The sequence below is a fragment of the Rhinoderma darwinii genome, chromosome 10, assembly GCF_050947455.1.
Source record: "Rhinoderma darwinii isolate aRhiDar2 chromosome 10, aRhiDar2.hap1, whole genome shotgun sequence".
Lineage (NCBI taxonomy): Eukaryota > Metazoa > Chordata > Amphibia > Anura > Rhinodermatidae > Rhinoderma > Rhinoderma darwinii.
In genome coordinates, this window is record NC_134696.1 from 86813481 (window position 1) to 86840252 (window position 26772).

At 44.0% G+C, this 26772-nt stretch overlaps 1 protein-coding gene across 3 annotated transcripts in view; it reads left to right on the forward strand.

The window, feature by feature from the left end:
* The first annotated feature begins 762 nt into the window (after window positions 1-762).
* Window positions 763-26772, forward strand: part of LOC142662165 (sodium-dependent neutral amino acid transporter B(0)AT2-like) — a 54078-nt gene continuing 28068 nt past the window's right edge. Inside the window, exon 1 of one of the 3 annotated variants that reach the window (XM_075840186.1) lies at window positions 763-831. The gene's annotated coding sequence lies outside the window, so the exon portion shown is untranslated. Of the gene's footprint in view, window positions 832-8618; window positions 8846-9256; window positions 9574-26772 lie in introns of those variants that run through there. The other 2 variants (XM_075840184.1, XM_075840185.1) reach the window with 2 other exon arrangements.

Sequence of the window (26772 nt, forward strand, 5' to 3'; positions counted from 1 at the left end):
TCAATGGGGAATTACACCATATGCCCCATGTAATTTATTGGGGCAGTTTCGTTATTGGTATTCTAGTGCCAGTACCTGGTTTGCCTGTAGTTTCCACATGGTTACTCTAGGGGTGTTTGGACTATATTATTTGAGAGCTATACATAGGTATTAACATGTAATGGGTCCATTCGTCTTCCTGCAGGAGACCTGGTAAACATACCGTGGAGTATAAGGTACTGGTATTGCTAGGAGAGTTGCCAAAAGATCTACAACTGCAACCTACAATTGTGATATTGGAGGACAAGACCATATCATGTGCCAAAACCCAGAGTTTGATTGTTGACATCATGGACAAGCAGTTAAAGAGGATCTATCCATTTTAATTATTCTGACCGACGGGAGATATGTTTGATGAATAATATAAACTTGGGATGGTCTGTTATTTATTGAAGAGGATAACTTTTTCAAGTTTAATGGATTAGCATTTTACAAACCCAAAAAAGTAAAATTACAAATTCAGCTCTGCTACATCTATATCTTTTTTTTTTTCCAAGAAAAAGGAATCCTAAAGACGAGGATCTATGTGAAACACCTAACAAATGTTTTAAAGTCTCTAATGGCACAGATATATCTATATTTTGCCCGTAAAGAGGACTAAATGGGTTAAAACTGTTTCTTTTGCAAGAATATGAGTTGAGGAGGGGAGAAGGCGTGGATAGAGAAATGCCAACACTTATCCACGTGGCGTGCTGCACAGCTGGCTCAACTCTGCTGACTGCAGGTGAGAGGAGCCTGAGGAAAAGGCAGAACCCTGGGAGAAGAGACGCTGGGACGGTACATGTCATACAAGTAAGTGCAATATCACGATTATTACTAAATCTTTATACAATGTCGGATTTAAATAGGTAAAAACATTATATATTTGTTGGTGGATCCCACTTATTTCAAGCATTCTAATAATTGGGGACAGCACAACTACCCCTCGACATTTCTGTCTAGGGAAACAATCGTCAGTTGGATTTAACCCATCTGATTTTTTTTCCCCACTGGAGATAAGTGGCGCCAAAAGTGTCTGACAGCCATTTATTCATTGATCTCCATTGGTCAAGTTAAATGTGTACAGTTATGAGGATTCCGGGGGACATAGCTGTTTGGCCAACAACTATCTTATTTGTATGGTCAGCTTTAGATGTGATCCTTGCACATGCGTGGTATCGTCAATACTCCTGCTATAATATCTCACTCTTTACCCATATGTCATACGGGGTTAAAAAATTCCGACCTTGCAGAGCTGTTTTTTTTCTTCAGATAATGGTAATGAATATCCCCAATGACCATCGTAGCACAGACCCCACTAAAACTTACCAACTAGAATAAATCAGCCAACAATTTATTTGGATAAAAACGGCCACGATGTTTATTAAGGGTAACATAAAATACTAATAATAAAAAACAGAATAACCATAAATTTAAATCATGAAAACTAATAAAATATCAATATTTAAACCAATAAAATACCGGAAGCAGGGACTCATCACGCCTACTACACCCAGCTATAAACATTTCCTAATCTCCGTTGCCATTTTACTGCTCTCATTAGATCAGTGATTGCTAACGATAAATGTGCAACATATCAGTGCTGTACCAAACATAATGGTAAAAAAACAAACTTAATTTGACCCCAGAGCCGAGCAGAGCGCTAGTATAGGCTCTGTCCCGGTACTCTGTGGCATCCCCTGACATCACTGTCCATATATGGACAGTGTTGTCAGCGGCTTGCCCAGAGCCGGAGTCCCGGGCAGAGCTCTAGTATACGCTCTGCTCCGGGACTCTGTGGAATCCCCTGGCATCACTGTCCAAATATGGACAGTGTTGTCAGCGGCTTCCCTAGAACCGGAGTCCCGGGCAGAGTACTAGTATAGGCTCTGATCCGGGACTCTGTGGAATCCACTGGCATCACTGTCCATATATGGACAGTGTTGTCAGGGGCTTCACCAGAGCTGGAGTCCTGGGCAGAACGCTAGTATAGGCTCTGCTTTGGGACTCTGTGGAATCCCCTGACATTACTGTTCATATGTGAACAGTCTTGTCAGGGTCTTCCCCAGAGCCGGGGTAGTTGGCAGAGCACTCGTATAGGCTCAGCTCCGGGACTCTGTGGAATCCCCAAGCTTCAGCGCCGGACTCCTTGTCAGAGCGCTACTAGCAACTAGCTACTGGCTCCTGACATCACATAATTTCTTCTGATAGTTTCCGGTCCGCTGGTAGGGGGGAGAAAATGACGCGCAAGCACTGTGATAGCGCAGGAGTGGGCATGCGTGGTAAACACTGCTAGTGTAGAAACTACGAATGCTCAGAAACTAGCAGTGTTTCTCTCCCCTGGCACCAGACTGGAAACTATCAGAAAAAAGGTAGTATCCGGTCCACCACTTCCCTCAGTGTACAGTGATGTCAGGAATGACGTACCCGTACATTGAGCCAGCTGGAAAACGGATCCAGGATTGGCTAGCGCCGGAGGTAAAGATCTTGCTACTCAAGACCCATCACATGATCGGCGCTGGAATCGAGTGTTAGAAGATCAAATCAAAACGTAAGTATATTACAAATGACATTATTTTTATATGTGCAGTGAAATAGAAATGAGTTAATTGGTTCTGGAAAACCCCTTTAATTTCTCATGTGAAAACGCTGCGGAATATCCACACAAAAAATCTGGATGGAAATTTTCCAGTGTTTATGCAGTGTGTGGACGTACCCTTGTAATGTTTTAGTTTGTTACACTGCACAAGTCTTTTAGTGTCTTTTTTATGACAGGGCTTTATATACTTACAAAATTTGGACAAAAGAGTTTTGCCTATTTCATAGTTATTAGGGCTATAGTGGACGATAGAGGTGAAAGACTAAAATTCTCTACCATTGACGACCACTTAAATAGTATAGTACAATTAGATTGTCAGCAAATCGGACGATTTGTGTGTGCACATACCCTAATAAGGCACAGGTTGAGTAATTTGATGCGAGAAAATCTGCATTAAAACTGCAGGTAAACACAGGTAATTCAACAGGTAAAATCCGCACTCAAGGCCTCGTTTACACGAGCGTGATATACGTCAGTGCGACGCGCGTGCTTTTCACGCGTGTCGTACGGACCTATATTAGTCTATGGGGGCATGCAGAGAGTCCGTGAGTTTTGCTCAGCGTGAGTCCGCTGAAAAATGTCCTATATTTGTGCGCTGTTCGCGCATCACGCACCCATTGAAGTCAATGGGTGCGTGAAAATCACGCAGGTCACACGGAAGCACTTCCGTGGGACGCGCGTGATTCGCGCAACAGCTGTCAAACTCTGAATGTAAACAGAAAAGCACCACGTGTGTCATAATGATGGCGCCTGTGCGAAAATCACACAGCCGCGCATCATATGCTGATGACACACGGAGCTGTTAAGTGCCTTTTGCGCCGTGTTTTTTGCGTGTGCAAAACGCATACGCTCGTGTAGACCAGGCCTTATAGTGCGTTTTATGATGCGTTTATTGGTGCGGTTTTTACATTTCATGCAGAAACAGGTGGGGTTTTTGTGCTGTGGATTTTGGTGCGTCTTTTTACAAACTTGTCAGATACGTTTCTGAGATGGAAACGCAAGATAAATTGACATGTTGCAGAGTTTAAAATCCAAAACGCAGGTCAATTTAGTTGCGGAAAAATTCTGCAACGTGCAGATGAGATTACTTGAAATTTAATTTACCTTGCTGGTACCGTATTACGCTGCACATAATATGCATTGTGTGCACGTGGCCTAAAGGTAATAATTAGACCACATACACACGATGCGTATAACTTGTGATTTTGCCGCACGGATTACCTACTTCCGGGGGGTAAGTATTAACTTTTTTATTAATTTTTAACCCAAAAAAAGTACGTTTTTTTTCTGATTTGCAATTTTTCCGGTGGAATGGCACAGTTTCTGCCGCAAAAGTCGCAACATATGTTACTTGCTGTGAGTTTTACCTCTTCGTAGTAGTCAATAGGGAAAACCTGCAAAGAGCAATGAATCCTCAGCATTCATACTGTGGAATTAAAAACAGCACGGCAGGTCAATTTATGATAGTTTTCGCTGCAGATTTTTCACTACGTGGGAACCTGGCCTCAGAAGCATTCCTCCTAGGGGAGAATGCCGCACAGTAGCCAGTTGTCAGAGGTTTGGCTTGGTGGGGGTCCGAGCTCGGAGACACCCATCAATCACTAGAACGAAGCAGCTGAAGCGCTCGTGTGAGCGTTCAGCTGCTTAGTTTCTGTTCGGCTTTTTCCGGAAAGCCGATGTATCGGAGTACAGGCTCATAGACGTTCTATTGAGTCCGTACTCCGATACATTTATTTCCGGAAAAAGCCGAACAGACACGAAGCAGATGAGCACTCACACGAGCACTTCTACTGCTTCGTTCTAGCGATTGGTGAGGGTCTCCGTGCTCGGAGCCCCACCAATACAAACTTCTGACATCTCACTATGACATGTCAGAATTTTGCCGAACGTTTAGCTACGCTTTAAACCAAAATTTATGCTGTATAATGATTTTTTTTCCTGATGAGAAGTGAGTACAAGTTCTTGTGACTATTCTTTTAGTGCTTTGTCCAAATTTATCTTGGATGAGCCTCTAACTTATTAACACAATGAATATATATTCCACCTGACTTGACAATATTTGTTGCATTCCAGTCACTAACAATGCCTCTAAAGCCTTCCCAATCCCATGTAATCCATGTGGTTCTTCCATCCGTCTTTAAATACATTTTTTCTGCTCTAGAGTGCTTAAAGGGGTGAACCAGGATTAGAAAAACATGACTTTCTTCCAAAAACAGTGCCACACCTGCACAAAGGTTGTGTGTGGTATTACATATCAATTCTATTCACTTCAAAGGAGTTGAGCTGCAATACCAGGCACAACCTGTGTACAGCAGTGGCGCTGTTTCTGGTATTAAGCAGCAATGTTTTTTGTTTTTTTAAATCCTGGCTTTAAAGGAGTTGTTATATGGTACATAACTTAGAAATGTTTAATGAATCAGCAGCAGCAGACAACCATTATTTTGGTGGGGTAGATCTATCCGGTATTAATGTACCATGTGCTTTTAGGGGTAACACTTTAAGGCCGGGTTCACACCTAGTGTAAATACTGAGGATTTTCTGCAACAGATTTCATTGTGGAAAATCCACAGCGTATTATAGTAGCAGCAAAGTGTATGGGATTTGAACAAATCTCATCCACATGTTGCGTAAAAAACCTGCCGAAAAAACGTCATCAATTAACCTGCGGTGCAGTTTTTTTTAATCCGCAGCATGTCAATTTATGCTGCGTAATCACTGCTTTTCTGTTGCGGATTTTCTCCATTGAATTCAATGGGAAGGTAAAACCCGCAACAAATAGCAGATGTGATTTTTGCCACGGAAAAGCTGCGATTTCGCAGCAAAGATTGCAACTAGGAAAAAAAAATCTCATACTTACCCAGATCTCTCTGCTGCTGCATCCAGCCTGAATTCAGACGAACGTGTGATTGTTTTTCACGGCCAATATGCACCCGTGCGGGACCCATTTTGACGGATCCCTCATACACTTGAGTCTAATAAGGGATCCGTGAAAATAGACAAAAATAGAACATGTTTTATTTTTTTCACGGGCCCTTCACATGGCCCGTTAATGAAACGGCCGTGTGAATAGCCCCATAGAAATACATGCAGCCGTTAAAAAAAACGTCCGTCACACGGACGATGTATATGTTTGCCTGAATAATTAAAGGGATTGTCCACTTTCTGAAAACTGATGACCACCGGATAGGTCATTAGTATATTATCGGTGCGTGTCCGCCACTCGGACCCCGCACCGATCCGGCACTCCGTCTGCCTCCGGGTGCCAGACGATGTTGCCGGAAGCAGTTGGCTCCGGTCAAAGAATAGCGCCGAGCTGCTGTATTGCAGCTCTGCTCCTATTCAAGTGAATAAGAGCAGAACTGCAGTTCCGCCGAATGGCCACTGTGCCGTGGTCGGAGCCATCTGCTTCCGGCTCCAACTATTGCATCCCGTTCCAAACTTCCAGTGTACGGAGGCAGCCGGAGCTGCGGATCAGTGCGGGGTCCGGGTGTCGGACACGCACCGATCATTTACTGATGACCTATCTGGTGTATAGGTCATCAGTTTTCAGAAAGTGGACAACCCCTTTAATACTGTGCTAACTGCCAATATGATATATAGGAAAAGGTTTTTTATAGAAGATAACTTTTTAGGACATGGATTATAGTTGATGACTCACTCAAGCATGCAGAAAATCCTGTCCTGACAATGGGATGGATATTACATGTATACATTGATAGACTGCCAGCACATTATACAACTTATGTAACAAAATGCAAAAGAGACGAAATCTCAGCTCGGGGTGTGGAAATGACTTGTTTCGTATGAATCAGCAGAGCCGAAATTGTACTGCTAATACTAGATAAAGGTTTGGAGCAGAGTAGGGTTCTCACGATACCAGAATTTCCTCTAGGATTCCGATACTTAGTGATTCTCCATATCAAAATGATACTTTGCCAACATTATAGTATAATTTGAGGTTCACGGTGTTATCAATTTAGTGACTTCATGCGCCTCACATTAATAGTAATTAACCCCATCATGTACCTCACACATTAACCCAATTTCGCCCATTATGACTGCGGGGTACTTGATGGGATCACGTAAAAGGCTTTTCTGACACTATTTTGCTATTTTTAAACATGTCTGCCTGAACTACATTCCTTCCAATAAGTACCCCAAATACTTTTTTCATGGTTTGGTCGTTTTCCTGACGACCCCCTCCCTTCTCCATTTGTTTGCAGCTTCAGGTCCTCCTGGTCTACATCACCCGCAATGAATAGCACCCGCAGCTGAGCTAGCACCAGACTCGCCCAGCACACCCCCTCTTTTCTGTAAAACTCCAGATTACGCCGCCTACTCTAGCGAGGTTCAGTGACAAGGGCTTCTTCCCGCAGGCACAATTGAGGCAATGAACTGACATGCGTTGAGCAGGGTTTGCTCCATGATCTGTGTATATCTGAGCATACACGGCCCCCCTTGTACGTGATGTCAGTAATGACGCTCCGTACATTGAGCAGACTGGAAGGAAGTAAGAGCAGTGAACGGATGGGACGTCGGCGGGAGACTCAAAATCAAATGGGGCAACGTCACATTGAAGCCTACGGGTCCGTCAAAACAACGGACGGCACACGGAAGTAATCCGTGTGCCGTCCGTTTCTCACCGGATCCTTTGCCAAGCAACGGCAAGGTGTGCCATAGTTCCCAGCATTCAGCACACTAGTTGGATTTTAACGGACCGTTTAAAACGGAAGACAGAAGCACATCGTCCGTTTAAAACGGAACAGCGGAACGGATGCGGAGTGACAACGGAAACCACACGGATTTCACAATGGACGCACGGATCCGTTTTAAACGGACATGAAAACGGTGAAGGATGTGTACATGAGGCCTAAGGGGTCCTTTTACACGGCTAATTTGGGCCGTAAAAACGAGCGCCGATCAACTAGACAGCTCGTCGGTTGAGTCACTCGTCCCCATATATTTCCATCATGTCGGCACCACATCTCAATGTTTACACAGGGCAACAATCGGGAATGAGCGTTCATATGAACGCTCGTTTGACCGATCATTGGCCCGTGTCTTTGGGAACACCCCCCCTTCATCCATTTTCTGACACATATTTTCAATTCCCCTATGTCTTAAGGGCTCTTCTGGGTGAGGACCACCCCCCAGACCATTTTTTAATGCAGTTTTGGATGGTCGTCTCAAAAAGGTTTTACTGTATTTTGTTTTGTGCACTTTTTATAACTATGTAATCTTTTGGATACTGCACAGACCATTGGAAATAGAGTGCAGCAACACAAACATTTGTAAGGGGCACACATTTAGGTGGCACGCTGCCAGCGATAATGCGGCTTCTGTGTAGGTTGTAGCATTAGGAAGTATTATTCTACTATTTGATGTTCTGGTGTTAAAAAGCAAACAGAATTAAGGCTTTGCTTGTACTATGATTTGCGCTGAGCGATAAGTAAATGTTCTGGAAAACTTTAAGGTCACTTCTCAGATTGCCAGGCTGGTGAACACACAACAATTTCAGCCGTCAGTAAAAAAACATTGTTGACGTCCGCTAAAATGACCTCCCTTTATTAAGCACAGAAAGGTCGACGACTGTACGGAGAATGCGGTGTCTGTCAATCCGCGTCACTGCACCCCCATTCTCCTGATAGGTGAGGGTCCCAGAGGTTAGAACCGTACCTCTGAGGGCATTTATGGTATAATCTGTGAATATGCCATAATCAGACATTTATGAGCATATCCTATTAATGTGCCCCAAATGTCTCTAGATGGAATTGTCTCTTTAAAACTAGCAGCCCTGCCACAAGGACCAATCCAGGTGTAGTCTGCTCCCATTCACTGCACTGTGACTGCATCCCTAGTAGTCGGGTACTCATGTCACAGACAGAATGAGGGAACAGCAGAGCTCTAGGATGACACATGGCTGCCCTGACACACGCTATGTTTGGAGTGAGCGCTCATTCTCCAATAAGATTTGGCTGATGCAATAACCCGTCGTCAAGCGGGCGCCATCTTACTGTAGACCTCGGTGCTTACCAGGTAATGGAAAAAGCCACAACAAAATGGCGTCTATGCTGAAGACAAGATTGTGAGCGCCGGCTCTCTAGTGTTTGTGTGTATCGTCCACGCGTGTTCTGGTCTACTGACTTTATTCTGAAGGTTCGGCAAATAATTATTGCGGGTTCTGATACCTGCTGACGGGTACTTATCCTGCCTGATAACTGCTGACGGGTACGTATCCTGCTTAAAACATGCTGACGGGGACGGGGACCGGGGAGACGCTGACAGCCTGGCAACTGTCAATTAAAACTGAAGTTCTGTCATTGAAAGCATGTGGTATTAGGTACAGGGCTGGGGGCTGCGCTGTCAGGAGGAGCGGCACTGGGGGCATTGGGTTGAATGTTGACTTATTTTATATTCTTATCATGGGACGTTACTGTGGTGAGTTATGTGACGTGGCAGTGAAGGTGACAGTCAGGTTCTCTCTATATGGGGGTCCAGATAGTGGTCACTTGTCTCAGAGTGTTGCTGTTGCTAGGTTACGGGCTGTTACTTCTGTATATAACCCAATTTTTATTACATTTTTGTGCCTCATTTATTTCATGTCAGAATTAGGGAGGTCCAGGACTTGGTCAATGCAGCTGTTCACACAGAGAAACTTTATTAAAGAGCTGGAATTTATACGGTATTTTTCCGGTAGAAACAACGGCGCCTGGATGAGTACGCAGCCTCTTACTTTATCTGTATTTGTGCCTGGGATCAGCTGAAATGCTCTGACTAAAAGGCCTTATCGTAGATGTTCAATAGCCATTGGCCAAATGACCGTATGTTCTCCGACTCCCCATTAACATGACTGTCACAGCGTGTTCTAAGAAAGGAAGGAGATAATCGGCGCCAGAAAGCAATTACGCCGTTTATCTTAATGCAGACAAAGGACCAGACGTGTAAAACTCCAACAGGTTTGATTTTTTTTCAGTTTCTTTCAGCACAAAATGTTAAAAATCGCATGTCTATGTACAACACCCTATAGGTGTCGTGGCACGCTGGGAGTTGTAGTTTCTCGGCAGCTTGTAGAATGCTCCCATAGGATTAGTTTATTTTATGTGACGTCGTTATCGTGATTCCGGAGTACGATAGGATACGGACAAGGTCACACAGTCCCTCATATCTGTGTACGGCTAGTAATGTCTGGCGTGTTTATGTTGTCGTGCTTTCTGCTGTAAACGTCCGGTTTATAGGTGATAGAGGGGGCGGTTGGGGGCTTGTATTGGGTTATTATACATGTGGGGTGATTTCTAGGAAGGGGGTTGGGGCTGAGCTGGAATTCCCTACGTCATAGAAAAGTGGGTGCTTCAGGGCGTATCTTCATACGCAGGTGGTTCATAGTAGGGCTGAGCAATTAATCGGAAAAAAAACCTGAAATTCAGTGCGATTAACCACCAGTGTCGTCTTACACATTTCGGTTTTTCTTTTTCTTGTTTTTTAACTGTATCTTTGTCTTTAGGACGCAGATAGTGTTGAATCCAATAGTAGAGCAGGGAGCCGTGAGGTCCCTGCTCTACTATAAACTATATTGCTGGACGCTCACGGCTCGGTGCAGACAGACGCGAGGCAGTGATGTCATCGCGCGTCTTTGCGCCGAGCCACACAAGACCGGAGGAGCAGAGGGATCTCCTCCACTCATCGTTGGGACGGGGTACGGCGAGTATTTTATTAGGCAGTTATGGGGGCAGTTATACTGTGTGGAGGGCAATTATAGGGGCATTAAATTGTATGGGGAAATATACTGTGTGGAGTCCGTGTCAGTGGGTATATTATATACAGTAGTAGGCCTGATTTACACGAGCGTGTGCGTTTTGCACACGCAAAAAACGCGGCGTTTTGCATGCGCAAAAGGCCCTTAACAGCTGCGTGTATCATCAGCATATGATACGCGGCTGCATGATTTTCGCGCAGCCGCCATCTTTATGACACTCCGTTTGAATGTTTGTAAACAGAAAAGCACGTGGTGCTTTTCTGTTTACATTCAGAGTTTGACAGCTGTTGCGCGAACCACGCAGTTCGCACGGAAGTTCTTCCGTGCGGCATGCGTGGTTTTCAAGCACCCATTGACTTCAATGGGTGCGTGATGCGCGAACAACGCACAAATAACGGACATGTCGTGAGTTTTACGCAACGCACTCGCGCTGCGCAAAACTCACGCACTGTCTGCACTGCCCCATAGCCTAATATAGGTGCGTACGACACGCGTGAAACGCACGCGCGTATATTACGCTCGTGTAAATGATGCCGTATACAGCAGACTCTGGGGATAAATATTAATTCAATGGCGTAGCATGCAAATAGGGGCATGGCATGCAAAAAGGGGTGTGGCCTAAAAATAATTTCGTTAATCGTAATCGAGGTTACATGTTTAATTAATTGTGATTTTGATTGAGGTCATAATCGACCGGCCCTAGTTTATAGTGTAGATTCACTCTTGGTTAACCTGCACTCCTCTTGTAGGGGATTACATAAATAACGCATCCCTAATATATACCGATTTTACAGGCTGGAGCCACAAGAGAGGGGCCCTGAACACAGGCGATTTTGGTAGCGTGAATTTTCTACTTTAAAACTTTGTAGTTTAGGCTTAAATGGGTTGTCTTGTCACCCAAGTAGGGCATATGGATGTCATAGAAGGGGGTCCCCCACTAAGGATGCCCCTCTATGGGCCAGAATAGAGTCATTATAATGCAGCAACTCCTTCCCTGGCGGACAGGTAACTATGACACCACCATGTAATACTACATTTCCCCTAAAATGTTCACCCAACGGAAACTTCCCCTGTTTAAATCAACTGTTTTTTGGGGGTCTTGGGAGCTGAATCTGCAGCAATCAGCTGATTACAGCAGCGACTCTTATTGGAGGTTGCTTTTCATAGGGGTCGTCATTCAGCATGTCCCTAGCAACCAGTCTGTCTGTGGTTACTTTGGTCTGGCGAGCAGTGAAGGGGCAGGGAGGCCTAGAAATACACGTTTCACCATCCGTTATTATTATTAGACTGGGAAAGCCCAAAAACAGTGGCCGTTCCCACCCTGGTAATGCTAGGCTGCTGCTGCTGTGTTGTATCTGGCTGGTTATAAAAATGGGGGAATCCCATATCGTTCTTTCCAATTATTATTATTATTATTATTATTTTTTTTTTTAAGTTACGTGGGGTCCCCCCATTTTTCATAACCAGCTAGATACAACACAGCAGCAGCAGGCTTTTATTATCAGGGCGGAAAGGGCCTCTGTGTTTGGCCTTTCCCAGCCTAATAATACCAGCCTGCAGCCGTCCGAGTGCCCGACCATCACTGCAGATGGTCGGGTACTGGATCGTACCCAACTCTTCCCGGCACTCCTGTTGGCGGTGAGTATCGGGGTAATATTGGGGGTATTAGTCTCTGCACCGGCTAACACTAAGCCCCGCCTTAGTAATGGACGCTGTCAATCAGTCAGCAGCTATTAATAAGGCAGTAGTAATAAAGTTTAAAAAAAAAATACAAAGACATAGAAAAAACAGGTTTATTGAAATAAAAAAAAAACCCACACAACCCTCATTAACCATTTTATTGATAATAAAAAAGCAGTCATCGAAGTAGTCCTGGAATCCAATGGCGGAACCTTCAACCCCTTAAGGACGCAGCCACTTTTGGACCATATGACACAGCCTCATTTTTTAAATCGGACGTGTCACTTTATGTGGTAATAACTCCAGAATTCTTTTACCCATCCGAGCGACTCTGAGATTGTTTTCTCGTGACATATTCTACTTTGTTAGTGAGAAAATGTGGTCGATAAATGCAATATTTATTTGTGAAAAACACCAAAATGTAGAGAAAATGTGCAAAAATTTGCATTTTTCTAAATTCAAATGTATCTGCTTGTAAGACCGATAGTAATACCACACAAAATAGTGACTAGTTAACATCCCCCATATGTCTACTTTATGTTTGCATCATTTTTTGAACGTCCTTTTATTTTTCTAGGACGTTACAAGGCTTAGAACTTTAGCAGCAATTTCTCATATTTTCAAGAAAATTTCAAAAGGCTATTTTTTTAGGGAACAGTTCGGATCTGAAGTAGCTTTGAGGGCCTTATATATTAGGAACCCCCACAAATCACCCCATTTTAAAAACTGCACCCCTTAAAGTATTCAAAACAGCATTTAGAAAGTTTCTTAACCCTTTGTGTGTCACAGGAATTAAAGCAAAGTGGAAGGGAAATTTGCAAATTTCTTTTTTTTTGCAGAAATTCCATTTTAATCCATTTTTCCTGTAATATTGAAGGTTTTTTTTTTACAAGAGAAACACAACTGAATATTTATTGCCCAGATTCTGCAGTTTTTAGAAATATCCCACATGTGGCCCTAGTGTGCTACTGGCCTCAAACAAAGGCCCCAGAAGCAAAGGAGCACCTAGTGAATTTTTCGGCCTTCCTTTTCTTAAAGAGGCTCTGTCACCAGATTTTGCAACCCCTATCTGCTATTGCATGTGATCGGCGCTGCAATGTAGATTACAGTAATGTTTTTATTTTTTAAAAACGAGCATTTTTGTCCAAGTTATGACCATTTTTATATTTATGTAAATGAGGCTTTCTAAAGTACAACTGGGCGTGTTTACAGTAAAAGTACAAGTGGGCGTGTATTATGTGCGTACATCGGGGCGTTTTTACTTCTTTTACTAGCTGGGCGTTGTGACGAGAAGTATCATCCACTTCTCTTCACAACACCCAGCTTCTGGCAGTGCAGACTCACAGCGTGTTCTCGAGAGATCACGCTGTGACGTCACTCACAGGTCCTGCATCGTGTCGGACGAGCGAGGACACATCGGCACCAGAGGCTACATTTGATTCTGCAGCAGCATCGGCGTTTGCAGGTAAGTCGATGTAGCTACTTACCTGCAAACGCTGATGCTGCTGCAGAATCAACTGTAGCCTCTGGTGCTGATGTGTCCTAGCTCGTCTGACACGATGCAGGACCTGTGAGTGACGTCACAGCGTGATCTGGCAGAAGCTGGGCGTTCTGAAGAGAAGTGGATGATACTTCTCATCAGAACGCCCAGCTAGTAAAAGTAGTAAACACGCCCCGATGTACGCACATAATACACGCCCACTTGGACTTTTACTTTAAACACGCCCACTTGTACTTTTGCAAGCCTCATTTGCATAACTACAAAAATGCTCATAACTTGGACAAAAATGCTCGTTGTTAAAAATAAAAAACGTTACTGTAATCTACATTGCAGCGCCGATCTGCTGCAATAGCAGATAGGGGTTGCAAAATCTGGTGACAGAGCCTCTTTAAATTATATTTCAGGCACGATGTCTGGTTAAAAGAGGTCTTGTGGTTAAAAAACAAAGGAAACCCCCCAAAAGTGACTCTATTTGGCAAACTACACCCTAGGGGGGTAGTGAGCATTTTGACCCCACAGGTGTCTCATAGATTTTATTACAAATGGGCAGTGAAAATGAAAAATTACATTATTTTCCAATAAGACGTAGCATTAGTTAAAAAATTTTCATTTTCTCAACAAATAAAAGAGAAAAAGCACCTTAACATTTGTAAAGCAACTTCTCCAGAGTACGGAAATACCCCACACGTGGTCATAAACTGCTATTTGGGCACACAGCAAGGCTCTAAAGTGAAGATTACTATTTGGAGTGGGGATTTTACAAGATTCGTTTTTTGACCCCATGTTGCATTGAGCTATAGTACCAGTACAGTGGTACACCGGAAAAATTACCCCATTTTGGAAACTAGATCCCTCAAAGAATTTATCTAGGGGTGCAGTGAGCATTTTGACCCCACAAGTATTTTGCAAAAATGAGTAAACAATAGATGTTGCAAATCGAAAATTTCTGTTTTCCACAGATATGCCATTTCAGTGCCCAATGTGTTGTGCCCAGCTTGTACCACCGTAGACACACATGCCATAAATTGTTAAGCGGGTTCTCCAGAATACCCCATATGTGGTCATAAATTGGCGTTTGGGCACACTGCCAGGCTCAGTTAGACCGCCATTTGGCTTTTGAGGCGCAGATTTTGCTTGGTGTTTTAGTGGTATTTCCGCTTATAATGTGGGGGCATATATAAACTGTGCGGAGTACATCAGGGTATATGTAAACTGTGCGGAGTACATCAGGGTATATGTAAGCTTGGCGGAGTACATCAGGGCATATGTAAGGTGGGCGGAGTACATCAGGGCATATGTAAGGTGGGCGGAGTACATCAGGGCATATGTAATATGTGAGGAGTACATCAGGGGATATGTAAGCTGGGCGGAGTACATCAGGGTATATGTAAGGCGGGCGGAGTACATCAGGGTATATGTAAGGCGGGCGGAGTACATCAGGGCATATGTAAGGTGGACGGAGTACATCAGGGCATATGTAAGCTGGGCGGAGTACATCAGGGTATATGCTGTGCGGAGTACATCAGGGTATATGTAAGCTGTGAGGAGTATATCAGGGTATATGTAAACTGGGCGGAGTACATCAGGGTATATGTAAACTGGGCGGAGTACATCAGGGTATATGTAATCTGTGCGGAGTACATCAGGGTATATGTAAGCTGTGCGGAGTACATCAGGGTATATGTAATATGTGAGGAGAACATCAGGGTATATGTAAGCTGTGCGGAGTACATCAGGGCATATGTAAGCTGTGCGGAGTACATCAGGATATATGTAAGCTGTGCGGAGTACATCAGGATATATGTAAGCTGTGCGGAGTACATCAGGGCATATGTAAGCTGGGCGGAGTACATCAGGGTATATGTAAACTGGGCGGAGTACATCAGGGTATATGTAATATGTGAGGAGTACATCAGGGGATATGTAAGGTGGGCGGAGTACATCAGGATATATGTAAGCTGTGCGGAGTACATCAGGGCATATGTAAGCTGGGCGGAGTACATCAGGGCATATGTAAGCTGTGCGGAGTACATCAGGGCATATGTAAGCTGTGCGGAGTACATCAGGATATATGTAAGCTGTGCGGAGTACATCAGGGTATATGTAATATGTGAGGAGTACATCAGGGGATATGTAAGGTGGGCGGAGTACATCAGGATATATGTAAGCTGTGCGGAGTACATCAGGGCATATGTAAGCTGGGCGGAGTACATCAGGGTATATGTAAGCTGGGCGGAGTACATCAGGGCATATGTAAGCTGTGCGGAGTACATCAGGATATATGTAAGCTGTGCGGAGTACATCAGGGTATATGTAATATGTGAGGAGTACATCAGGGCATATGTAAGGTGGGCGGAGTACATCAGGGCATATGTAAGGTGGGCGGAGTACATCAGGGCATATGTAAGGTGGGCGGAGTACATCAGGGCATATGTAAGGTGGGCGGAGTACATCAGGGCATATGTAAGGTGGGCGGAGTACATCAGGGCATATGTAAGGTGGGCGGAGTACATCAGGGCATATGTAAGGTGGGCGGAGTACATCAGGGTATATGTAAGCTGTGCGGAGTACATCAGGGTATATGTAAGCTGTGCGGAGTACATCAGGGTATATGTAAGCTGGGCGGAGTACATCAGGGCATATGTAAGCTGTGCGGAGTACATCAGGATATATGTAAACTGTGCGGAGTACATCAGGGCATATGTAAACTGTGCGGAGTACATCAGGGCATATGTAAGCTGGGCGGAGTACATCAGGGCATATGTAAGCTGTGCGGAGTACATCAGGGCATATGTAAGCTGTGCGGAGTACATCAGGATATATGTAAGCTGTGCGGAATACATCAGGGTATATGTAAGCTGTGCGGAGTACATCAGGGTATATGTAATATGTGAGGAGTACATCGGGATATGTAAGCTGGGCGGAGTACATCAGGGTATATGTAAGGTGGGCGGAGTACATCAGGGCATATGTAAGGTGGGCAGAGTACATCAGGGTATATGTAAGCTGGGCGGAGTACATCAGGGTATATGTAAGCTGGGCGGAGTACATCAGGGTATATGTAATCTGTGCGGAGTACATCAGGGTATATGTAATCTGTGCGGAGTACATCAGGGTATATGTTAGCTGAGCGGAGTACATCAGGGTATATGTAAGCTGGGCGGAGTACATCAGGGTATATGTAAGCTGTGCGGAGTACATCAGGGTATATGTAAGCTGTGAGGAGTATATCAGGGTATATGTAAGCTGTGGGGAGTACATCAGGGGATATGTAAGCTGAGCGGAGTGCATCAGGGTATATGTAAGCTGTGCGGAGTACATCAGGGTATATGTAAGCTGGGAGGAGTATATCAGGGTATATGTAATCTGTGCGGAGTACATCAGGGTATATGTAATCTGTGAGGAGTATATCAGGGTATATGTAAGCTGTGCGGAGTACATCAGGGTATATGTAAGCTGTGCGGAGTACATCAGGGTATATGTAAGCTGTGAGGAGTATATCAGGGTATATGTAAGCTGTGCGGAGTACATCAGGATATATGTAAGCTGTGCGGAATACATCAGGGTATATGTAATCTGTGCGGAATACATCAGGGCATATGTAAGCTGTGCGGAGTACATCAGGGTATATGTAAGCTGGGCGGAGTACATCAGGGTATATGTAAGGCGGGCGGAGTACATCAGGGCATATGTAAGGTGGGCGGAGTACATCAGGGTATATGTAATCTGTGCAGAGTACATTAGGGTATATGTAATCTGTGCGGAGTACATCAGGGTATATGTAATCTGTGCGGAGTACATCAGGGTATATGTAATCTGTGCGGAGTACATCAGGGTATATGTAATCTGTGCGGAGTACATCAGGGTATATGTAAGCTGTGCGGAGTACATCAGGGTATATGTAAGGTGGGCGGAGTACATCAGGGTATATGTAAGCTGGGCGGAGTACATCAGGGCAATATCTGCGCTCCAGTATTGCCTTATATTTGACTTCATTAGCCTTATAAGCCGCACAAGGCCCTAAAGTTTCCTCATCACCGCTGTGTCCATGGGGTCCACCTGTGGGGTCCAGCAAATGATGATGTGGGGTATTTAGTGAAATTCTACTGGACCTAAAAAATGAGTCTGGGCCGTCATTTAGCATCATTTTGCATCATTGCGTTTTGAGAGTCATTACGTGTTATTTTTCCGGTGACGGAGCCGTGTGAGGGCGCGTTTTTTGTGGAACGAGCTGTAATTTTTATTGGTTCCATTTTGGGGTACATGCGATTTTTTTATCACTATTTATTCCATTTCTTGGGAGATGAGGAAACCAAAAAACAGCCATTCCAGCACGTTTTTTTTTTTTGTTTTTGTTTTGTTTTACAATGTTCACCGTGCAGTATAAACAACATGTTAACTTTATTCTGCGGGCGACATGATTACAGCGACACCAAATTTTATATTTTTTTTTTTACGTTTCACTGCGTTCCCACAGTAAAAATACTCTTTTCTAAAAGAAAAAATCATGTTTTAGTGTCGCCATTTTCTGACAGCCATAACTTTTTTATTTTTTCGTTGATATCGCTGCGGGAGGGCTTGTTTTATGCGTGACGAACTGTAGTTTCTATTGGTACCATTGTGCGTTACTTGCAACTTTTTGATCAGTTTTTATTAAAAAAAATTTGAGACAAGATGACCAAAAAATAAAATTCTGTCATTGTTTTTTATTACAATTTTTTACTGTGTTCACCATGCGGTAAAAATAATGTGATTAGTTTTATAGATCAGGCCGTTCCGAACGCGGCGATACCTATTATGTATAGTTTTTTTTTCATGTTTTCATTTTTTTTCTAATAATAAGGCCTCATGCACACGACCGTAAAAACACCCGTTATTGCGGGTCGTAATTACGACCCGAAATAACGGGCCCATAGACTTCTGTTAGTCACGTGTACCTTCTCGTTTTTCTCACGGGAAGGTGCCCGTGCCGTTAAAAAAAAATAGAACATGTTTACGGGCCGTGCTCCTTTTCTTTATAATGGGAGCACGGCTCGCAAAAGCGGCCGGCTGCCCGTGGCCGGCGGTGCCCGCCCGTGCTCGTAATTACGGTCGTGTGCATGAGGCCTAAAGGAGTTGATCAGGGAAACAGGGCGATTATTGTTTTTATTAGTTAAAACTTTTATTTATTTTTCTTTCACTTTTTTTTTTTTTACATTTTTAACTTTTTCTTTTACACTGACCTGGGGACTTGAAGATCTGATCTTCTGATCGCCGGTACAATACACTGCACTACTTCTGTATGTACTTGTGTAGTGCAGTGTATTGTAACTGTCATTCATCAACTGACAGTTAGCCTATTAGGTCCTGCCTCGGGCAGGATCTAATAGGCTTCCGTACCTGGGCAACCAGGAAGCCTAGCAACGGCTTCCTGGTTGCCATAGCAACCATCGCCACCTGCGATCCACCGGGGGGGGGGGGGTTACAGAGGGAGCTCCCTCCCTCTGTCAACCACTTCAATGCGGCGGACGTCATTGACAGCCGCATTGGAGGGGTTAAATGGCTGCGATCGGCGGTAACAGCCATTGCAGCAGGGTGTCAGCTGTGTATAACAGCTGACAGCCGCTGAAGATAAAGCGCGCACAGCTCCTGTGCTCGCTTTATCTACAGGGCGTACTGTACGCCCGAGTGCGGGAATTCACTTTGTATTTGGACGTACAGTCACGCCCAAAGGCGGGAAGGGGTTAAAAAAAAAAAACACAAAAAAAAAAACATTAGTAAGGGCCTGTTCACATCACTGCTGCCCTTCCGTCCGAGGTTTCTGTCTTTTAACCTCTCAACGGAAAGGCAAACTGAAGCCTCAGCTTCCGTTTCCCTCTCCATTGATCTCCGTGGTGATGGAAACGTTGCTAACGTTTTCAGTTTGTCACCATTGTGACAGGGTTCCGTTGTTTTGACGGAATCAATAGCGCAGTCGACTGGTCCTGACTCCATCCAGGGTCGGGACGTTGTGCGCAGCGCTTAGCGCTGTGACGTCTGGACCGCCGCTGCACTCCGCAAGGAGGACTGTAAGTACTGTCAGTTACTATAGTAACGGGGGCCCGTGTAGTTTATTACATAGGCCCCAGTTACTATAGTAACGCCACTGGCCTTAAGATTTAAACTTGCCGAGAGAGGATGTCAGACTATACACCGACGAGCACACATCGGGGAAGGGTCCCCCACTTAAGACTATTAGGCTCTGATCACACTTTTCATGTACGTTCCATGTGTGCGTCCTGCAAAGCTCCTGGTGAATACACTGATCGTATCCATAGGGCCCAAATCTACACGACCGATGCCAAAACAATCGACAATTGCCAGGCCGGTATGTGTCGGCATATCATTTTTGTTTTTAGCTGTATAAAACCTTAGTCTGTTTCGTCTGGCATACCACGCAATATACCTTTTTATTTTATTTATTTTTTATTTTATTTTTTTAATGATCTGAGTCTATGGGTGATGGATGCCGCTGTTATGCCTATACAGTGATGTGAACTGAGCCTTAGCCACACCGCAAGTCCACTGGAAAGTGTGGCTTCCGTTCTGGAGGACTCGGCGTGATGATATATTATGTGGTTGCTCATTCATCTGAATAGGTGACTGGTAAGAGTCAGTTCACACTGTTTTTTTCGCGCTGACTTTGACACGGAAACCGCATCGGAATCATCGACAAACAAATGGCTGTTATCGGCGTCCATTGATTTCAATGGGAGGCAGAGGCAGTTTTTTTCCCGGGTGGCTTTTGGCCCGCTCGCAGGAAATAAAAGCTGCATGTGCTTTCTTGCCATGGTTTCCGCCTCTGACCTATTGAAATCGAAGGGAGGCAGTAAAAACCTGTGAAAAAACACCGAAAAAAAAGAGCAGGCAGTTCCTAAAGGAATTCTGAGGCAGATTTTTTCTGCCTGCAAAAAAACTCAGTGTGAACAGGGCCTAATACTGCAGGAAAAGTGTGGCCACCCACCGCTTCCCCCAGCGATCAGCTGGTGTTTCTAGGCGGCTTTCTTTGGAAAACAGGTTTTTCTGATGGGACAATCACTTTAATGGGGTTGTTTCATCATAGGCATTTGTGGCATATAACTGGGAGTTGGCACCAGTGTCTGGTCAGAGGGGGTCTGATCATTGTTTTCACATGTGGAGAGGGGAGTTGGCGGGTGCTGGACTCTGATCTCTCTCTGTAGAAGTACGAGGACTACGGTGACATTAGGAATGACATTTATCCCGCAGATATTTGACCGTGGGCACTGAAAAGTAAAAATACAGCCTTTTTATGATGGAAGGGAGGGCACTGTAGGTAGATGCCAGCTTAGGTTACAGCTTTAGTCTGTAATTACCAGGTATGCATGAGAACAACATAGTCACTGTATATGCCTCACTTGTCCTGCTGCTGCTGGTAAATTAAAGACCGTTCCTTCGCTACTAACACGCTTCATCCATTTTTAAAGAGCAGTTAAAGGGACAGGAATATTTTTATCTCTTTTGAAAAACGTAACCCTTTGGGTATGTTTCCACGAGCTAGATTCTGTGTAGAAATTCTGCAGCATTTAGGGTATGTCCACACGTAGCGTAAACACTGCGGATTTTCCGCAACAAATTTCATTGCGGAAAATCCGCAGTGTTTTACAGTAGCAACAAAGTGGATGAGATTAGAAAAAATCTCATCCAAATGCTGCATAAAAAAATCAAGAATAAACATTCATAAATTGAGCTGCGGTGCATTTTCGCTGATCTTCTTTTGCGGGATTTCCCCATTGAATTCAATGGGAGGTAAACCCGCAACAAATAGCAATATTTGATTTCAAAGCAAAATTCGCAACGCAGAAAAAACATTTATTTTTGTGTGTAAAATGCATAAAAAACCAACCGTATACTTTCTTGTCATAGCGAAGCTTTCTTCTGTTTTCCGTGCAGCCCGGCTTCCTGGGATGACGTTTCATCCCATGTGACTGCTGCAGCCAATCACCGCCTGCAGCAGTCACATGGGCTGCAACGTCATCACAGGAGGCCGGCCAGGAAGAGAACAGAAGGAAGCGCGCAATGACAACGGAGACCAGGGTAAATATAAACTTTTTTTTTTTTTACCCACTGCTTTCCGCAGCGAAGATTCCGCCTGAAAAACTGCACCACAATTTGATGTGTTTTTTCGGGCGGAATTTCCTCCCGATTCCAGGACGAATACGCTGTGTACTTTTACATGCCCTGTGTGGACATGGTCCTACAGTAGTGGATGAGACTTTTTATTAAATCTGATCCACATGCTGTGGAACAATGTAGCACAGAATCGGTGCATAAATTGAACTGCGGTGCGCATTATAAATCTGCGGCGTGTCAATTTATGTAGTGGAAAGGCTGCTTAATAGTTGCAGAATTTTGACATTGAGTTCAATAGGGGACTGGAGGAGATGGAAGGTCAGCTATATAAACAGATGGAGCGGGCTGCACAGGCGGGTACTGTAGTGATAATGGGAGATTTTAATTTCCGGGATATTAATTGGTGTCATGGTTCGGCTTCAACTGCAAAGGGGAGACATTTCCTCAACCTGTTGCAGGAAAATTTTATGGGCCAGTTTGTGGAAGACCCGACTAGAGGTGAAGCTCTGTTGGATCTGGTCATTTCTAATAATGCAGAGCTTGTTGGGAATGTCAATGTTCGTGAAAACCTCGGTAACAGTAATCATAATATAGTTACATTTTACATATACTGTAAAAAACAAACGCAGGCTGGGAGGGCAAAAACATTTAATTTTAAGAAAGCCAATTTCCCCAGGATGAGGGCGGCAATTCAGGATATAGACTGGGAAGAACTAATGTCAAATAATGGAACAAATGATAAATGGGAGATTTTCAAATCTACTTTGGGTAATTATAGTGCAAAATTTATTCCTACAGGTAACAAGTATAAACGACTAAGATTAAACCCCACATGGCTTACACCTTCTGTGAAAGGGGCAATACATGACAAAAAAAGGGCATTTGAAAAATACAAATCTGAGGGTACATCTGTAGCCTTTGTAAAATATAAAGAGCATAAGAAAATCTGTAAAAATGTAATAAAATTAGCAAAAATACAAAATGAAAGGCAGGTGGCCAGGGATAGTAAAACAAATCCCCAAAAAATTCTTCAAGTATATAAATGCAAAACAGCCAAGATCTGAACATGTAGGACCCCCAGATAATGGTAATGGGGAGTTGGTCACAGGGGATCAAGAGAAGGCAGAGTTACTAAATGGGTTCTTCAGCTCTGTATATACAACAGAAGAAAGAGCAGCTGATGTAGCCGGTGCCAGTGCTGTTAATATATTAGTTGATATACTGAATTGGATGAATGTAGATATGGTGCAAGCTAAGTTAAATAGAATAAATGTGCACAAGGCCCCGGGACCAGATGGGATACACCCTAGAGTCCTTAAGGAGCTTAGTTCAGTTATTTCTGTCCCCCTCTTCATAATATTCAGAGATTCTCTAGTGACTGGTATAGTGCCAAGGGACTGGCGCAGGGCAAATGTGGTGCCTATTTTTAAAAAGGGCTCTAGGTCTTCCCCGGGTAATTATAGACCAGTAAGCTTAACATCCATCGTGGGGAAAATGTTTGAGGGACTATATACAGGATTATGTGACAAAAAATAGTATTACAAGTGACAGCCAGCACGGTTTTACTAAGGACAGAGGTTTTCAAACCAACCTGATCTGTTTTTATGAAGAGGTAAGCAGAAGCCTAGACAGAGGGGCCGCTGTGGATATAGTGTTTTTGGACTTTGCAAAGGCATTTGACACTGTCCCTCATAGACGTCTAATGGGTAAATTAAGGACTATAGGTTTAGAACGTTTAGTTTGTAATTGGATTGAGAATTGGCTCAGGGACCGTATCCAGAGAGTTGTGGTCAATGATTCCTACTCTGAATGGTCCCCGGTTATAAGTGGTGTACCGCAGGAGCCGTCACAGCAGGGACAGTAGATGCTTTAAAAAAGGCTTAGATCATTTCCTAGAGCAAAAAAAACATCCGCTCCTGTGTGTAGAAATGTTCCCCTTCCCTTGGTTGAACTTGATGGACATGTGTCTTTTTTTCAACTGTACTATGTAACTATGTAGCTTTTGCGACCCTGTTAGGCTCTGTTCTTACTGAGTTTTTTTACGCGGAAACTGCGCCAAAAAAACGTCCAAAAATGCCTCCCATTGATTTCAATAGGAGGCGGAGGCGTTTTTTTTACCGCGAGGGGAAAAACCGTCCCGCGGTAAAAAGAAGCGTCATGCCCTATCTTCGTGCGTTTACGCCTCTGACCTCCCATTGACATCAATGGGAGGCAGAGAAAGCGTATTTCGCGGCGTTCTTTGCCCGTAGCATTCAATGGGCGCGAGCGGAAAATCGCAGCAAACAGCGTGCAGGTAGTTCAAAATCCCAAACGGAATTTTGAGGCAGAATTTTCCTCCTGCAAAAAAACTCTGTGTGAACAGGGCCTTAGGAGAATTGGGTGGCTGTTTGGTATTCTCTACTGATTTAGATAAGGGTTTCTGTTGGCACCTGCCAGCGGTTGCCATGTAAATGACCATTCGTGGCGTTCATATAGGAGTTGTAGATTGGCTTAGATCATCGTATTTTGCATTGTGTAGGGATTACAGATTTAATATTAGTAGTGAACATATTTTACCACGCTGAAGGCCGCTTAAGAAAGTGATGGATAACATCTTACACCTTGGTGTCGTTTTCAGTCGTTCTTGTAATTGCAGGGATTTCCCCATGATCTGACCTTCTGAGGTCACTTAGTGGGGGTCCGGGAGCTGATGTGTGACTAGCAGGTTAACCCTTTCATGGGTGGTCCCGCTCACTGGTTCATCCAGACATTCCTAGCTGCCCTGCAGATGAATATGAAGGCGGACGTCTCCAGGGCAGCTAGAAATGTCTGCGTGAACCAGTGACTTGGCGAAACTGTAGAAGACTAATACACAGTATATGTTGCCTTTTCACTTGTCTGTGTTATCCAAGACTTCCTAGTCCGTACGTCCAGGGGAATAGCTGCGTGCACGTTTCTCACATTCAATGACAACGAAGAGGCCTAGTCGCTTGTCTTGTCTTATTAGAACTGACTCGCTTGGTACATTCCGCCGCCTGTCTGTTACCAAGATCTCCGCTATTCTTGAAGCAATTGTCGGCTTTCATCCTCCGCTCACGTGCTCCTCGGTTTATATTCGTCCTCGCAGTGTTCTGCTTCATCTGCTTCATTTCCTCTATTTAATGTTGCAAGCGTGAAGCTGTTGCATGGGAAATCCTTTTGTCTGTTTCTTCACCACGTGGACTGACCACGTTCTGATCAGCAGGAAGGCGGCAGAAGATCCACTGTCCACCACACTGTAGATATGCAAGGAATGGCGCAACCGTATCCAGTGCAACCGTTCTGCCGAGTACTATATTCGCATATTTACCTTGCATGATATACACCCCGAAAATCTCATGATGTACGTGCCAAACATAAAAGCCTGACGTATGCCGCTGTAGATGCATTACTTTTTTTGCGGCAGACTAATTTATAGGAAAGCGCAGTACCCTACGCTTTTCTATGCAGTAAATTAAAAAAGTTTACCGACCTATACCTGCCCGGCGGATGTCAAAAGCCCAACTTTTGGTATATACCAGGTCCATAGGCCACTAAAGATATGTATGCATCAGGGGTATCTTCCTGGGCATATATGCTGAACCTACACACCAAATGTGCCCAATTCTCTTTCTATACATGAACACCGATATAGACAATGCTTTGCTCAAGTGTTCTGTAAAGGCTTTGTCCGCTAATTCACGTGCATTGCTCCAATGTATGTAACGTAAAAAAGAAGCAAAGTCTTGCTACCGTTTTGGGTCTACAGCTCTTATGCAGACCTATGTGTCTGCATGGTTACAGACTACAAACAAACCCCGTGCCGTCTGATCCTGCAGTCATGTGTTGCTTCCTTCCATCTGCCCCCTCCTTTTCTACTGTCTGTTTGTAAGAAGAGGGGGCAGAGCGAGGGGAGTAACATAGGACTGCAGTAGAAGATTACACAGAGTCTGTAACTGTATTAATATGACATATTCCCAGGGTTTACTGGAAGGGTTTGAGGCGCACTTATGATCTCAGGGGAGCAGTTTGGGAGATGGTTAGGGGCACGTCTGGTACAACAGTCCCCTTTGTTGTCATGTAAAGTCCGAGGAGCTTCCCCTCGTTATACTGACTTCTCGGAGATTCGTAGCGATCCCACAAAATACGACGAGTATAAAATAAGAGTCCTTTCTCTCCGTGCTGAGACATCGGACAGTAACAGGACCCCTGAGGAGTACAAGGTGACTATGGAGAAGGCTTGAGTGGGGACAACGCAGGAATTTCTAACTTCTCAGAGGTCTTCACTTTCTTTCGAGCCTGTCATAACCTTATAGATTTGAGCGCCTATTACTCCATGTAGTATAAAGAACATGAAGTCAAGACTAGTAACATAGAAAGATCGAAAAAAGACACACGTCCATCCAGTACGGACTCTTCTCCTGCAAAACTGATCCAGAGGAAGGCAATTTTCCTCATTTTAGGGGAAAAAAAATCCTTCCCTGTTCCAAATATCAAAATAAATATCTGGATCAACGACCTATTGACAGTAGTTTAGTACTTTGACTTTCAAGAAAATAGCAGGTTCATTTTGAACTTTTTCAATAAATTAACCATCGCAACGTTCTTGTACAGTAAAGAATCCCCATCTATACTGATTATTTTCTCTAGACGTAGAGGACGCCCCCTTCTTAGTCCTGGGTATAAATAGATCATTATATAGATCTCTGTATTGATCTTTGAGATGCAGTATTCATACATAGTTACTAGGTCACCTCTAGGGCTTTGTTCACATCACGTCAGTCTTCCATCTGAGGTATACGTTGGGCACACAGGGCATATGTTGCCCATAGGGCTCCATTGTAAAAAAAAGGTTGAGGTGTACATGGTTTTTACTTGATGCCTCTGTCTGGAATAGTATAGTCTACTACACTCCATACAGTAAAAAGAAAAAAGTTTACCAATGCATACCTCTCCAATGTATGCCAAAAATACACTCTTCTTGGCATACGTTGGGTCTAAGCCATATTTTTCCAAACTAGATAACCCCAATTTTTTAATAACCGAAGTATTTCAGTCTATCCACTCCATGTATTGCTTTGGTTGCCCACCTTTGAACCCCTCAAGCTGTGCTAG